Source organism: Lampetra fluviatilis, chromosome 35 (assembly GCF_964198595.1).
Source record: "Lampetra fluviatilis chromosome 35, kcLamFluv1.1, whole genome shotgun sequence".
NCBI lineage: Eukaryota > Metazoa > Chordata > Hyperoartia > Petromyzontiformes > Petromyzontidae > Lampetra > Lampetra fluviatilis.
In genome coordinates, this window is record NC_136309.1 from 8,045,608 (window position 1) to 8,057,871 (window position 12,264).

Sequence of the window (12,264 nt, forward strand, 5' to 3'; positions counted from 1 at the left end):
GTCGATGCTTAATGAACATACATTCTGTATTTTGTGATTTATGTTGACAAGAATATCTGTATAGATTGGGTTATAGTCTATTTTCGTACGTGGCAATATGTTCAGGAGCTAAATTGCCAATGTTGAGGTCTTTGCTAGCCACAACGAGAGGGCTTCAGGAGAGAGTTCGTGTAGTTTTCCTAATCCTCCTCCGTTGAAGGAGCACAGACTACGGCGGTTCACTACGTGGTCCGTGGTGTGGGTTGCGTGGCCACAATCTCACTCCTGTGGCTAGTCTTTAATGTATGTCGATTTGTAAAAAAAAATGTTGTACCTAATGCCACACTTTTATGCCTCGTACAAATGTACAACGCACATTATGCAACAATCATCAGCTATTATCTATTTACTGCTGGATGAAGGCCCTCCCACACTGTTCCATCCCCCACGGTCCTGCGATGCCACACTCTTCCTCGCTCCTGCACATGAACGGATCTCATGGCTCCATCTCTACAGAGTGGACATCCAACCGCTTGGATGCCCTCTCTCCTTTGGCCATCCATTTTGTCACCAGTCTTGTCCATTTTCTATATTATCCATTCGAGTGACGTGTCCTGCCCAAGGCTAAGCCACCTAGAGAACCTGTACCTCCGATTAGCATGGTTGGCTACGTACGGTGCGAAAGAAGTTCAACATACGTACACATGGTGAGCCCTCATTACGCTGAAACCAATCCATGAGAATACGTACAGCATCATCACGGTCGGCCATGGTCAATCCACTGCTGGATGAAGGCCTCCCCAAGGTGCCACCACCTCTCACGATTCTACGATGCAACAATCTCTCTCACTCGTGCACATGAACTGATGGCTTCATCTCTGCAGGGTGGACATCCAACCTCTTGAGTGCCCTCTCTCCTTTGGCCATCCATTATGTCACCAGTCTTGTCCATTTTCTCAATTATCCATTCGAGTGATGTGCACTGCCTTTGGCAAATTTTTCTCAAGTCAATATAGTAGCTCTGGTTTGCAATTATTGCCTGATCCACGTTGTTTCTCTTTTTTGCCTCTTCGTGCACTCCCAAGCATGCATCTCTATCTGCTTCGTGCAATTTAACTTTTTTTCCTTCCCCATTTCGTCTGTAAGCGTCCAAGTTTGTGATCTACACACCACAAGCCTGCAATGTGCACCAATTGAAAATGTTCTAAGGGGCCGTCCATAAATGACGTCACGCACCTGGGGGAGGGGGGGGTCAGACATTTGTGACCATGTGTGACGAGGGGGGGGGGGTGAGAAATGTGACGTCACATCAAAATGCGCAACTTTAAATAAATATAAACAACACGTTCTACTTAATTAAATTGACTTTTTAATAAATGTTTTCTCCTACAAGATCAAAGTGCAGCGCCACATTAAATACGCACTACAATGACAATAGTTTAAAGCGATTTGAAGCATGTTTTATTTATTTTGGGGGGGGGGGGCAGAGCTTTGTGACGTCATATTTGAGGGGAGTCTGACTTTTTGTGACGCCGTGTGACGAGGGGGGGGGGGACAAAAATCGTCCAAAATCGCGTGACGTCATTTATGGACGGCCCCTAATCTCCTCTTCAGGCACAATGCTTATTTTCACTCTCATTTTCAAATTTCGGTTTTCCAAAGACACGTGCATAATGGCACGTGGAAGGGCATTTTAAAAGATTAGAATTTCGCGGCTGAAATTACAGAAGGCTTCTCGGCGCACCGTGCCTCGCCCGTCACCCCCATTGATGTCCTCTTCCCCCCCCCCCCCATGCATGCAGATACTACTGACTCTATTGTATGTAGGGTGTGTAGTAGACACTACTGACTCTATTGTGTGTAGCGTGTGTAGTAGATACTACTAACTCTATTGTATGTAGGGTGTGTAGTAGATACGATGGACTCTATTGTGTATAGGGTGTGTAGTAGATACTACTGACTCTATTGTATGTAGCGTGTGTAGTAGATACTACTGACTATATTGTATGTAGGGTGTGTAGTAGACACTACTGACTCTATTGTATGTAGGGTGTGTAGTAGATACTACTGATTCTATTGTATGTAGCTTGTGTAGTAGATACTACTGACTCTATTGTATGTAGGGTGTGTAGTATATACTACTAACTCTATTGTATGTAGGGTGTGTAGTAGATACTACTGACTATATTGTATGCAGGGTATGTAGGCATATATGCCTACAATAAAATAAAAACATTTGGGGGGGGGGGGGGACACTTTATATAACGTTTTGATTCAGGCCTTCTGAAAGGCTCTTATCATGTATTTGATGGACAAACGGAACTCCGGGTTTTTCTAATATATGTTAGTTTTCAAACTTTCCCTGGGCATGTTGCAACATGTGGCGAATTACTTAACTTGTGATCAGATCCTTTCTGGTGGTTCAGTTCATATGCATTCATCGCTCCAGGGGTCAAGTAAAAAATATGACCCACCCTGCCAGAAAATAATTGTGCACGTCAGATGGTGAGACTGCCGCAAGTCATAGGAATGTTTGAATTTAGCCGTAGAGGCGAGCACTGACATGCGTGTTAAAGATTAAAGAGACATTTTTACATATCTGTACTATGTTGAACTTCTTTCGCACCATACGTAGCCAACCGTGCTAATCGGAGCCACTCATCCAAGTGTAGTTGACACAGCGCTGACTGCTGTACAGCAGCTGTAACTGCAGGTGGACACTTAGCGCACACGCCGTTGAGCATATACACGGGTGTGCTGGCAGGGTGGAGGAACTGGGGCAAGGGTCACAGTAGACCTCATAGGGAGACCCCTGGAACCCTGTGGTAGGTTCTAGAAGAGAGGCGTGGCTAGGGCTGAGTCAAGCCGTGCCGAGGGGAATATAAGCAGCGGAGAACGAGAGCTCCGGGCTTCCAGTTCTGGGAGTGGACTCATCTCGTTGTCGCTGTCGTTATTGCCGCCTTCATTGCTGTCGTCGCTGCCGCCTTCACCTGATCATCGCGTGGCCGGACAATAGTTGGCTATTTCAGTCAACGCCGTCGGTGCAACGCAGTCTCCAACTGAATGTGTGCGCCGCACGCGACCTGCACACACATGCCTCGATGAGTGAGAGAGCAGGAGAAGAGACCTACGACACGATATTTGGTGACAGAAGTAGGGTATTTAAAACCCACCTGTAGTGTCATCGGGATGAGGATGGCAAGACGGCCATCCCTCCAACAGCCCTGGGACCCGGGATCCCAGTTACGAAGCCCGTGGGGCTGTTGGGCAGCGGAAGAGCCACTGCGGATCAGCGGGACAGCTGCTACGCATATTACGGGGAGAACGGCTGAGTGTCGATGGTGGGAGAGTGGCTGAGCGTCCACAGCGAGAGCGGCTACGCAAGGCGGTGGGAGCGGCTGTGTGCACATTGACGGAGAGAGAGAGCGACTGCATGTCGACAGAGAGAGAGAGAGCGGGGGCTGCACGTCGATGGAGAGAGCAGCTAAGATTTTCCCGTGGTCACACGCCGACCAAGCAGCATGGCGGAGGACCGCAATGTGAAGACGGGCACGGGCCAACATGAGGAGCGTACCCTGGGAGACGGCATAGAAGAGAGCGGGGAAAATCCAGCGGGAGCTTCTGTCGGAGTGGGAGCAAGGGGCTCCGGATGGGGGACCGCGCACATGGTGGGCACCATTTTGTCTCCGGAGGACCTCCCGTGGTCAGTGGGCGCCATTTCAAGACGCGGAGCAGGTGCGAAGAGTGACGGAGCTACAAGAAGCTGCTCCTGAACTGGCACGGGAGGCTCGCACAAGATTCCTCCAGAGGGAGCGGATGGAGCATTAGATGCCCTATGCCTCCAGGCAGCACTGCTGGTGCTGGGATGGGAGGCATACCCACTTCTGGATGAGGGGGCGCTCAACCTTTGCATGACAGAGAGGCTGCGGGAGATGGCAAGAAAGCTGAGGGTAGCCCTGGCCTCCGCCATCCGCAAATAAATTTAATCCTCAACGGTGGCCCGGAAGATACAAGTTTTTGAGGAAATGCAGCAGAGGGCAAGGTGATAGGCTGCAGTATGGAGCATGGAAGATATGATGGCAGTGCTTCATGTGTGGCCGGTCAGACTTCATCGCTAAGGAGTGTCCAGCGGAGTCACCCGCGCCCTTTGGCCCAGCGGCAAAGTCAACCCAAGCCCCGCTGGACCCGGGTCTCTGAGGCCTACCGAGATCGCCAAGTGCGAGGTCTCGGGGACCAGATCCAAGCGGGTGCTGCTGAGCGGTGAGGAGCCATGCCCTTTGAGCCGAGGACTTTGTCTCTATGGTCTCTTGTCCCTCGGGAATCCAGAGGAGCAAGACCCCGCTGAGACGGGGGTGACCCATGCCATGGACCGAATCACGTGAGCTATGTCCCGGTATGGGGGGCACTCTCCTTTGCCCTGGGAAGGAATCCGAGGGAGAAGTAGTGTTTTGGCTAAGGGCCTGGGTTAAGGGGTAATAAAGAAGTGTGTCAGTTGCGGAGGGGGGGGGCACCGCACTGTGTAAAGTGTGGCGATTGTGCTGGCGTGAGGGGCCGCTGATTCGCGGATGGGGGGCTGTATGTAAAGTTGTTGCCGATTCGAGGATGGGAGCACCGCGCTGTGGGGAAAGTTGCCGATTCACCAGATCGGGCGCGTCGCATTGGGTTGAGTGTTGGTTTGGTTATCAGGGGGCACCGGGAGGTAGTGAGGTGTGTTGTTGATTCGCGGGGGATGCCATGGTAGTAATGGGATTGTGGGGAAGTTTATTTTTTTTCGTTGATGTGAGGGGTGTTCCTCGAGATTAGGGGGTTGCTCTGCCTGTTTACCAGTTGTGGCTTCTGTATTGACAGCCAGGACGGCTGTTTTTTTAACGGGGGGGGGGGGGGTGATGTAGTGACACAGCGCTGACTGCTATACAGTAGCTGCAATTGCAGGTGGACACTTAGCGCACACGCTGTTGAGCATATACATGTGTGTGCCGGCAGGGCGGAGGAACTGGGGCAAGGGTCATGGTAGACCTCATAGGGAGGCCCCTGGAACCCTCTGGTGGGTTTGAGAAGGGAGGCGCGGCTAGGGCGGAGCCAAGCCGCGCCGTGGGAAATATAAGCAGCGGAAAGCGAAAGCTACGGGCTGCCGCTTCTGGGAGTGGACTCATCTCGTCGTCACCGCTTTCGCCTGATCATTGCGCAGCCGGACAGTAATTGGCTGTCTCGGTCGACGCCCTTGGTGCAACAGGGTCGTGTCTGGGCCGGGTCGTACGGCAGCGTGGTCGTGAAAAGGGGGGCCGGACTTGGTGGCGTGAACGTAATAAAGGAAGGACGGTGCCTCCTGTGACGACCTCGTCTCCGACTGAGTGTGTGCACCGCACGCCACCCGCACACACACACACCTCGACGAGTGAGAGGGAGGGAGAAGAGACCTACGCCACTACACAAGTATTCTCATGTTCCCTCTAATCTCGAAATGTAAATTTGCATAAACGCGTATGGTTTTTCTTAACGTTTGTGACTGATAAACATCTGGTGGTAGCAACCTCCATCAACAACAGAAGACTCTCGCAACAACAAGAACGCAGTGTACAGATAAAACACAGCAGGCAAGCTGGCACGTGTGTAATGTAGCTGATGCATCTGTCAATCACACCTGGGTCTCTCTGACCTGCTGTCATCCTCACTGCAAGCCTTTTCCACTTCGTATGCTCGACAGGGTATTTGGTCTACTTTTTCCCTTTGGCCAGACGTGTTTGGAGAGGTCGGCGCACCATTGACCTGCTTCACCTACCTGCGTGACCTGCTTGTATATCCCCCCCCCTCTCTCTCAATGCGCCAAGACCCTCCTCTTCACCTTCTCACGTGCTCGGGTCGTCGGCGTGGCGTGCGTGACGACCACCACCACTACCACGTGACGTTTTTGTGTGTTGTGCGTGGCACGTCCAGCGCCACAGCGCCTGTGTTTTTTCATTGTGTTTGGGTTATTTGTTGCTGGTGACTTTGTGTTTCGTATCGAAATCGCCTCCAGTGCTGTTGCTGCTGGCGGCATTAAAAGTGGTTTAAAAGTCTCTCCATGCGCCAAGTCCTTCCTCAGAGATGTTCGTGCTCATGGCCTTCCTTCCATTTAGCTCTCTCAATTATATTTTCCCAAGAACTCTGCATAGAATATTCCTCCCAGTTGACGAGATGTTAGCTGCCTTTTGCCTGGTATACAGGAGGTCGTGGGTTCGATTCTGACCCTGACACTTGTATATTTTTAAGTTTGTGTGTGCTCCCTGTGGTCGTGTGGATTTTTATCCGGGTCCTCCGGGTTTTCTCTCGACATTTACAAACATTTATTTTGAGAATTTGGCTACTATAAATGTCCACATGATAAGCCACTTCGTTGAGCTCTCATTTGTGGCCAGGCCGCTTCTGAAAAAGAGCTATACAGGTCAGTGGGGCTTACCTGTTAAAGTAAAAAAGAGTTTTCTCTCGACATATAGTTTAACTAGTTTAGTTTTTCATTCAATGTCTTGCCCTGCTTCTTGTACCTCTAATTTCCCCAGTAAAAAAAACATATTCAATCTCTTGTTTTCACATTACATGTCCAAGAAATGTAACTTCCCTTTCCAAAAATATGCTTATTAACGCTTGCCTATCCGCAACAGATTTATGTTACTCATTTTGTCTGTTCCATGAAATGTTTTCACATACCGCCCATACATTCCACAACCGAATTTCCGATGGGGGGGAGGGCAATTCCGTGCTTTAACAATGACGTGACGTTGCCCAAAAAACGGCACAATATTTCTGCCCTATCAGCCACGGAGCTATGAACAGGAAGAGGGACAGATATTTTTCTACCGGACGATCCTCAGTTCATTTAGCTAGCTGGCTAGCTCTAAAAGACTACAACAAAAACATGTATTGTTATTATTGTTATTCTACGACAATATCTTCTGTGTCACTGTCACCTCTGAGTCTCTCTTCGACTGCTACCGATGCCACAATCGCTGTGACATTAGTCACAGTAGCAGTGAGCAACAGCCTCGCTGCACCACCAAACAATTCCCCGCATCTTTTAGTTTTCCCTTCTTACAAGTCAGCTGCGGAACTCCCTCCGTCCCTCGAACTGTTTCCGCAGTATACTCTTAGGTTTTTTCGGTAAAGTCACGTAGGTAAAATGATAATAATAATAAAATAATAAAAAATTAAAATAACTAAATTAAATCACGACGTTTCGGAGGCAACACAAGTCTCCGTCTTCAGGTGGGACCGTCACAGCCAAATTTACTGTATCAAGTGATGGGAAATCCAAGAGACAAGATCTTATATACTGGTTAATGGGAGGGGGGAAGAGCTTATCTAAATGTGGCAGTCAGGGACTGGGAGGGTGGGGAGGTGGGCGGGGCTAGAAGGGGGAGGTGGGCGGGGCTAGAAGGGGAATTATTATCACGACGTTTCGGCCACAACGCAAGCAGTCGTCTTCAGGTGGAGAACAGGTCTGTCGAGACGACAGAGTCTGAATGTCGTCTCGACAGAACTGTTCTCCACCTGAAGACGGCTGCTTGCGTTGTGGCCGAAACGTCGTGAGAATTATTTTATTATGTTTTATTTTTATTATTTTATCACTTTGCTTTGCCGGCGTGAGTGCCCTCTGCTCAGCAGTGGCTTTAACGATGACCCAAAGTGGTGCCGGAGACAATGCGTGGAGAGTACTGTACCGCAGTTTGGTGCCGAGCGCCTCAATTTCCACTGAATCGATCGGAAATGTTGCATTGGCTTGATTCCCACCACCGTTTTTGTATCGTTGCACGCGAATACCATATTTGTTATTTAAGCTGGAATGTTATGCAATGCTGTTGGTGTCAGCCTGGAACTTCTCTCTGCTGGGTAAAGGCCTCCTCGATTCTCCTTCATCCCTTGCTGAGATGCTCCCGTCCAGCAGTAACCTCTCGAACTGCGTGATGTCGTCTCAACTACCTCTGTCCCTTTCTCTGCCTTCCTCTGCTTTTCTTCCCCCCCCCTCCTCTCTTCGTCTCCACTCACGGAGTGAATTCTGTCTCTCAGAACTCTGTCTCTCTCATCTCCCGGTCTCCACTCACGGAGTGGATTCTGTCTCTCAGAATTCTGTCTCTCTCATCTCTCGATCTCCACTCACGGAGTGGATTCTGTCTCTCAGGATCTTGTCTATCTCCTCTGTCGGTCTCCACTCACGGAGTGAATTCTGTCTTCTCAGAATCTTGTCTCTCTCATCTCCCGGTCTCCACTCACAGAGTGGATTCTGTCTCTCAGGATCCTGCCTCTCTCCTCTGTCGGTCTCCACTCAAGGAGTGGTTTCTGTCTCTCAGAATTCTGTCTCTCTCATCTCCCGGTCTCCACTCACGGAGTGGATTCTGTCTCTCAGAACTCTGTCTCTCTCCTCTCCCGGTCTCCACTCAAGGAGTGTATTCTGTCTCTCAACATCTTGTCTCTCTCCTCTCCCGGTCTCCACTCACGGAGTGGTTTCTGTCTCTCAGAATCTTGTCTCTCTCATCTCCCGGTCTCCACTCACAGAGTGGATTCTGTCTCTCAGCTCTCGTCAGCTGTGCTCACGACGCGTGCTGCCCATTGCCACTCGATTTATTTTCCTTTAACAACAGCACCATCGGTGATCCCAGTTCCTTTCATTGTTTTCACTTTAACACGTATCACAAGCTTTCGCGACCAATGTCATCCATTATACGGGTTTTTTTGTGTTGGATTGCGTAAATATATAAAAGTGTTTTTGTGGCTTTCTTCTCCAACACACCGGTGTGTTGTACTAGTAACTAATTGGCACGTTCTGTTTACGTGACAAACCTTACTAATTGGCTGTGTCGGGTGGTGGCGGGTTTAATGACACTTTTATATATTTATGCGAGCTAGCCCCCCCCAAAAAAAATCCTGTATTATGGATGTGTATTAATTCCTGAACCCATCTCTCTTAGATTTCCTCCTCGTAGGCTTCTTTTCTTCGATCTTCGGCACACTTGTAGCTTTTATTATTATATATGGGTTTTTTCATTCGTGCACACCATTTCAATTAGGGAGCTTGTTTTGAGGTGCGGGGGTGGGGATGGATGCACAACGTGTGAGTGGTTGGAGGGTGTGGGCGGTGGGGAGGCGAGACATTGAAACAAGGCTGCTGCGTGGTGTCACGCCCGTTCAGCCACTTCCTCCCGTGGGAATTCTGGAGGCTCCTGGGAGGTTCCTTCCTCCCGAGCCTCGCACAACATTCTGTATTTTTGCGTAAATCGCACGCAAAGCTTCCCTGCGCCCAGCACGGTTAACTGTTGAGATTTCGTCTTGGCTTCCCCATCGCACGCACCACCCGACGTGAACACTCCAAGTGTCCGTTGGCTGCGTGGCTCCCGACGTCAAACATCAGGAATCCGATAAGCGACAAAGCTCTTTTTTGTTTCACAGATGTCAGGTAGAGGGCGGTGTCCAGTACACGTGTTCTCTAAAGGGGGGGGGGGGGGAAGAGAGCTAGAAAGCAAACACTCACTCTCTGCAAACCAAGCGCATTAACCACAGCGGCTGCCTAATGGATGGAGCGGCTGTTGATAATGGCCCCCGGCTGCTATAATAATCATTGCAGAAATACATCAAGCCTTTAACCCCCCCTAATGGTTTAACGCCGCCTTATTAAAGCCACTGCTTGTGTCGCTGCAATGAGTACAGCACAGGGCTTTGTTCTTATATGTACTTACAAAGGGGAGATGTGCAACATACAGAGTTTCATTTAAGCAAAGTATTTGGTGACGCTGCTGCTGCTGCTGCTGCGTTGACAAAAAAATCCACAACAAGCTGACCAACAACACCGTGGCCTTAAAATATCAAAACAATAAATAATTGGCGACGTTTCGGGCAATGGCCCTTCTTCATAGCTCAGAAGGCAGTGTTCTTGATGAGTGTGTGGAGTGTTTAATTTGCAGGCCCTTGTCAATTGTTGGGGAGGGGGGGGGGGTGATTATAATTATCATTGATAATTCTAACAATAATAATGTATAATTATACATCACCACGCTAGACCGAAGGGCCGGTTAAGATATCACTCGCTACTGATGTTAACAGTGGATAGGAATCGAACTCAGGTACCGAGGCGGCGGCCTTTGATTGGTTCATATAACATTTACCGCTGGTGCTAGACATGACAGTAGTGGGATTGGAGCGTGATTTGCAAACCACTCCACTCCATACACACAGAGTACACAAAGACCCCCGTATAGTCCTAAATAGACTGTTGGGGCAAGTGCTGTTAGCGAGAACCTATGAAGGCCGGCACGAGGGATGGGTTGCCGCACCAGGTACTAATTTGAGGCTGAGTTGACCTAGAGGAGGCCCACGACTGATTCGGATAATCGTCACTGGTGTTGGCCGTGAGCGGAAATCGAATTGGAGTCGCCAGGTTCGGAGCGCGCTAACCACGAACACTCCCGCTCCCCTACAAACACAACAACCGACATTCGGGTCTTGCGTTGTGACGTCACCACGGCGCTTGTGCCAGGCTAGGTGCACGTTGAGGCCACGTGAAGTGTCGAACGCCCGCTGGCAGGAGGTCACGGGGCAGACCCAGCAGGTGCCACATGAGTCGACTGACTAAGATGACTACTGGCCGATGCACCACCTGTGCCCCCTACTGTGCCAGCCTGCTGTGCTTTAGCTGCCCGGCGCTCCGCTCGTTGTTGTGAGTGTTGCTCCTCTGCCCTCCGTTGTTGTTTGAGGGCGACAGCCCCTGACTGCCCAGTAGCGTCCTTCACGGGCCTCCTCCACAGAGGCCGATCTTGACACCGCTGGTACCAGTCATCGGCAAGTCTACTCATTTCCACATCCTCCTGTACCACATCACTCCATCTCTTCACAAAAACACACACACGCGCGGGCATGCGCATACAAACCACGCACATTCAACGTGCAACCCGCAGCCCTCTGGCCAATCATCTGGTGGGCTGCAGGCTTCCTTCCCCGCGTCGCGTCGTTCGTGTTGGCTTCTTCGACCGCAATTGACCGTGCTGGACACTGGGTTGCACAAAGAAGAGGAGGAGTGGTGGGAGGGAGGGAGCGGTGCTTCAGAGCCAGGCCACATTCCACCTCCCCACTGATCTTATCTGGGGCTGGCTTAGACCTCAGATCGGCGGGGTTCGCAGCGCAGCGCGCTCATCACCCCGTGCCGCAGCTCCACACCGTCAAGATAATTGCGAGGGCGTGCCCGTGGTGTATTTCCCGCAGTAGTCGTGGTTTGTGATGCTGCGTCGATTGCCATTACTTATTTAAGCTCGCATATTCGTTCGTGCAGCGCAGTCCGTTCTCCTGTCATAACGCGAATTGGCTTTGCGGCGACTGAGCGAGTGGAACTTGGGCCGCGCGAGTCGGAGCACGCGGTTGTACAGGGCGGGATGCTGCTGGATGCTTCGAGATGCTACCCGCGCACCTCGGTCTCTGTTCAGCCTGCGTACGCATCTCGCCGTGTTATCGCGGACTGTTCTTTACCCTATAATTGTTGACAGTATTATAACGCGATTTTCCCCTAACGCGGTGTTCTTCGGGAATTTCTACTACCGCTCTATAGGAGAACGAACTGTCCATGTATTGCGTGCGATTGACGGATTCCTGGCCTGGGTTTCTCTCAACTGACTCATTCTGAAGTGAGACCCTAGTGCTTGGGCGTCCAATCAGAAAAAAAAACAAGTGGAGAAACAACAGGTCGCTCTCTCACCACACCACAGCACGTGGTTCACACTCGCTATCATAAGTGCCCGCGCACAACATTTTCAGGAGGGGTCCTGCCGAGTTTTCAGTCTTCTACTTCATCTTCTTCTTTCGTATGGCCGACGAAGATGGCGGAGCAACAACTGCGTTGCTCACATCGGGGTGGTCAAGCCGTTCAACCGCGTCAGATGCAACGGAGTTGTGATCATCGCCGTGGCGTCTCCTTCGTGTTTGCTGATCGGGGCATTGCGCCCTTACACGTCGTGCACTCCGTTCTGGATGCCCATGGTCGCACCACGGCGGGAGAGTTTTTATATTTTTCCAATTTGTGCATCAGGAATCCGCATCTGCCATGGTTTGTGCAGTGGATGCGGTTTAGGGTGGACCATGAGCTTCGTGGAAGACCAAACCCAGGGATGTTGTGCGTTGGGTCTTTCGTAAGCAAGGTGTTTGTTTCGTGAGTTCTTGTGAACTCCGCTCAGCTCTCGGTTCTCGCAGTGATCCCAGTGGAGTCATTTGCAGGTAATCTTTCGAAAGGTGGACTTGCGACACACCAGCACACGATTCGTCGCGGGTGACATC